At 50.6% G+C, this 4,890-nt stretch overlaps 1 pseudogene across 1 annotated transcript; it reads right to left on the reverse strand.

The window, feature by feature from the left end:
* Positions 1 to 964: 964 nt before the first annotated feature.
* LOC146422214 (uncharacterized) lies at positions 965 to 3,471 on the reverse strand (annotated as a pseudogene). Its single transcript, XR_014848222.1, has 3 exons — positions 3,245 to 3,471; positions 2,075 to 2,153; positions 965 to 1,884 (listed from the first exon to the last, which is right to left on the reverse strand). The product of XR_014848222.1 is annotated as an uncharacterized LOC146422214 (transcript).
* Between the last annotated feature and the right edge of the window lie 1,419 nt (positions 3,472 to 4,890).

Consider the following 4,890-nt stretch of genomic DNA (forward strand, 5'->3'; position numbering starts at 1 on the left):
CCCCAGGGCACGGCAGCCGTGAGGTGCCACAAGTGCAGATGTGGTGCAGAGCAGGCTCAGAGCACCTCTGGGAGGGGATGAGACCCTTCCCCAACTCCAAACCACACCAAAAACACCATAAACAGGACTTTGCATCTTTAGAAGCAACTGGCAAATTGGAAGTGACCATACAGCTCAATCCCACTGTGAGAAGGAAGGGAATCTTCCTAGTGAGCTGCCATCCAGCCCCTATTAACAATGGGTGGCATTTAGAAGTATAACTAATAAATAATACAAATAATAGTAACAATAACAAGAAATGAACCCCAAATGCCAACACACAGCACCACACCAAAAGGATAAACCTCCTTTTTCATTATTCCCTCAAGGCTCATAAGAAATAATCCCGTTATATAATATCCAAAAACACACTCAGGAACAGGTTTCCCCTCCCTTCATCATCCCCAACATTTGGATGTCTCATTCTAGACCCTGCCCCACACTCCAAATCCCCACCCCAACCCATCACACCCCTCCAATTCCCATCAAGACCCTCTTCCCAAGCCCTATTTCCACCCTTCCACCCCTCCAATTCCCATCCCACCCATCCTGCCCCACCCAATGCCCATCTCACCCCACCAAAACTGCATCCCACTTTGCCCAATCCCCTTCCAATGCCATCCCACCCTGAGGGGCTGTGGAATTGAGTCATTTTGGGCAGGGATTGAACTGTTTTGGGGTAAGATTGAGTACTTTCCAGTGGAATTCAGTGGTTTTGAGGTAATGGATGAGACCTCTTGGCTTTTCCAACACAAAATGGAGAAAGAAACTATACCAAATACCCCAGAAGCACCAAATCATCCAGAATAGTTCCCAAACACTAAACACCCCTCCCAAAGAGCAGTAAAACTATGAGGCTTTAGGTAATAAGGCTGGAGCAGAAGACAAAGCACTTCCTGCAGTTGGGGCTTGTGCAGGGCTTCTCTTACTGCTGCCCCTGTTGGTGTCTGGTCAAGTGAGAGGTCTGGGTGAAGCTCTTTCCACACTTGGGACACTCATAGGGCCTCTACCTGGTGTGGATGCGCCGGTGGGTGATGAGGTGGCAGTTTTGCTTGAAGCCTTTCCCACAGTCAGGGCAGTGGAAGGGCCTCTCCTGTGTGTGAATCCGCTCATGGAGGAGATTGGAGCTGGTCTGAAACCTCTTCCCACACTCAGGACACTTGTAGGGCCTCTCCCCAGTATGGATCCTCTGGTGGACAATCAGGCTGGAGCTCGTGCTGAAGCTCTTCCCACATTCCCCACACTCATAGGGTCTCTCCCCAGTGTGGATCCTCCGGTGGACAATCAGGTAGGAGCTCTGACTGAAGCTCTTCCCACATTCCCCACACTCGTAGGGCCGTTCCCCAGTGTGGATCCTCTGGTGGCAGGTAAGTTGGCATCTCCTGGTGAAACTTATCCTACATTCCCCACACTCGTAGGCACGTTTCTCACTGTGGATCATCTGGTGGCGGATCAGGTGGGAGCTCTGGTTGAAGCTCTTCCCACATTCCCCACACTCATAGGGTCTTTCCCCAGTGTGGATCATCTGGTGGCGGATGAGGAGAGAGCTTGTCCTGAAGCTCTTCCCACATTCCAAGCACTTGTAGGGCTTCTCCCTGGTGTGAAGCTGCTCATGGGCCACCTGCTCATAGCTCTGGCTCGATTGCTGGCCAATTTCCTTGCACAGGGTGGGTCTTTGCTCCTCACAGCACCCTGGGCTTGGTTTGGAGCCTCTCCTCGTGTGAGATCTCCGGGGCTTTTCCTCCCCATTGGACTCCTGTGCCATGGAGCTGTTCAAATCAGCCTCTTCCATGAGGTTCTCCAGGGAGGATTTGTCCTCCATGATCTCCATTCCCAGCTCATTGCCTGGGGGTGGAAACACAAGGAGAAGATTTTAGATTTGCCTACATGCCAAAAGGAAAGGGGAAGGAGATTTGCCTCAGTCCATTCTTGGCAGGACAGAGTCAGCAGCAGGGTTGTCCTGCAGCCAGGGCTGATGTTGGGCTGGAAGATGGAGGAAAAGAGAGGGGGAAAGGGGCAGTGACTTCCTCCTCACCTGCCTGGGTGTCCTGGGGCATCTTCCACTTCCTCACTGCCTTCTCCTCCATGCAGCCAAGGTTTGGGAATGGGAAATCCTGGTTTGGAGGAGAAAAACAAAGTGTGAGCACATTGGGTTTTAAGGTTCCCCTGCTCGAGTCCATTTCTAGAAGTCACAGGGCATCTGGTGTCCATAAAAACCTCCAGAGCAATACGATTTTGAAAAAAAAAAACAAAACCCAAAAACCCCAAAAACAATCCCAGGAGTTCCCTTCTTTGGTCTCTCCACTTTGGAATTCTGGGGGTCCCTCCCATCCTGGCTGCTGGGGGTTCTGCATGTATTGGGTTTCCCACATCTAGATGGACTTCAGCCTCTCTGTGCTTTTGTAGGTCCTTGGAATCCCTGAATTTCTTCCTCTCCAGTCTCCCCACATTGGGGTCATGCTGGTCCCTCTCCTCCAGGCTCCCCTCACTCAGGGATGCCAGGGAGTTTTGGGGTTTCCATGGGTTGCTTCTCCCCTCAGTGCTTCAGGGTGTGGGTGTCCAAGGAGTCACCTCTCTCCCTGACTCCAGGCTTTTGAATTTTTGAGATGTCCTGGCATTCCCCCCTTCTCTGGGCTCCCCATTTCGGAGTCCTTGGGGTCACAGGGTTCCCCACCTCCAGACTCCCTCTCCTCCAGACTGCCAGCAGTCCCCTGGTCCTGGTATTGCCCTCTCCACCCTCCTCACTCTGGACATCCCAGGGTTCCTCCCTTTTGGTTCTCCCTGGGGGTCCCACAGCCCCCTGGCCCTGGGCTGGAGGTGGCAGTGCCTGATTTGGGAAACCCAACCCTCACTGCAAGGGGGGTCCTCAAATCCCCCTGCCCACCACTGGGGCTCTGCTGGCAGCCACCACCAGGACACCCAGAAACACCTCCCAGGGACACCCCGACATCCCCCAAGGGATGTTTTTTATACAGCTTGGAAGTCATTCATACTCCAAACACCAAAACCACTGTGGCCCCTTTAAAAGTAAACTGGCAGGAGAAATGAACCCCACTCAACTGCCCCAACAGACATTACAGGTCAGAGTAACAATTCACTGAAGAGATTACAGTAAATACAATGATACAGAGAAAACAGGTTTTAACCCACAAAGATTGAGTACAACCTGGCTGCCTGTAGGTCAGAGCGATGGTCGAGATCCTACCAAGTGGTGGTCACAGTCCTGTTGAAATTGTGGTCTTGTGGAAGTTCTGCACCTCCTCTGGATCTGTTGAGTGAAAGTTGTGTCCCACATCCCCAAAGCCAGATTTTATATGCTCAGGTTCAGGTGGGAATGCTCAGTACCTCCCCCAGGGCAGGGAGTTTCACAATGCAATGATGTCATCCTGTGAGTCATGGGATATTTGGGGAGTCTTTGATGGTCTCAGTCGTTCCAGCTGCCCATTGTGCTGGTGCCATTGAGTCCATGATGGCCCATTAGCAGAGATGACCCCTCAGGGTAGGTGGGACTGTGCTGGTGCTTCCCTGGAGGGAGTCATCTCAGCTGAGTCATTGGTGTGAAGAAACAGAAACACTGCCTTGCCTCACAGGGTTTGCCTCTTCTTCCTTATCTCATTTAACACCCAGCTCGTAGCCTGAGGGATCAGGGGTGCACTGGGCAGCTCCTGCAAACGACCTCTCATCAGCAGCTCATCAGAAATGACCTAATGGGAGCAGAATGCCTAGTTTGGTCACACCCACAGAGTGCTAAACTGGTGCCCTGCTCCTATAACCAGGACAGACTGGCAGTGAAATGTAATTGCAAGATGTTGTTCCACTTGACTTTCAGCCAAATAACCCATGGGCAGAGTTCCTTCCAGCTGCAATCATTCCTTGATTCCCTCAGGGACACGCTTCCCTTTCCTTCTTCCTTCTGCTTCAAGCTGGGAATGTGCTGGAAAATGTTCAGCAAAGCAAACTTTGCTGCATGCTCTTGGGATCCCAAAAAGCAGCTGGACCTTGTCACCTGGCCCTGCACAGCTCCCTTGGGAGGAAAAGCAGAGCCAGGACTCTAGGAACCTCGGGAATTGTCCTCTGGGATCCATGGATTTACAGGGGTAGAAGTTACTAATTTAGGGGGGCTAGAAGCTGAATAATAATCTTCTGGAACTGACTTTGGAGGCCTGAGTTTGGATAATGATTTACTAAGAACTGCTTGCTGAAAACAATATATCACTTGCTAAATGATTTTTGCCTACCCAGTACAAGGGAGGATACGGAAAGGAAAGCCAAATAATTGATAAAAATTACTGAGTTTGACGGAACATCCTGCTCTCAGACCCCAGAACTGGCTCAAGTGAGTTCTAAGTTTTGGACTTGGACCAAGAACCAAGGGGTCATGTGCAAGGAACCAAGGTGAAGAGTTCATCCTGAGGAAGACTACTAACTTTATCCCTCATTTATTTTCAGGACCCTTGCCCACAATTAATCTGTGACACTGCGCTTGCGCGAGCATATTTAAATGAACTTTGAACTCATTATAATACAAAGCTCGGATAGGTAATGAGTATGTATAGGAGCATTGTGTAACTTTATGCATATGTAACCTAATATAAACCAAGTGAAGAGCTGCTGACGGTGTGCATGCCTTTGGAGGGGCTGCTGCCCATGCACCCCAGCTGGAATAAAAGCATACCTACTTCATAACTTTCTGAGTTGTGGAGTCTATTGGCACCTCACCAGGGCAGACACTGCAATGGGCTGGGATTCCAGTTTCCAGCAAGGAAAAGATGTTCCTGCCCTTGAAGGCAAAGCTCTTGTGGGACTGAAAGCCAAGTGGAGCAAGATACTGCAATGAAATTTTACTGCCTA

Source organism: Lichenostomus cassidix, unplaced genomic scaffold (assembly GCF_008360975.1).
Source record: "Lichenostomus cassidix isolate B80296 unplaced genomic scaffold, HeHo_3.0 HiC_scaffold_120, whole genome shotgun sequence".
In the NCBI taxonomy this organism is placed as follows: Eukaryota; Metazoa; Chordata; class Aves; order Passeriformes; family Meliphagidae; genus Lichenostomus; species Lichenostomus cassidix.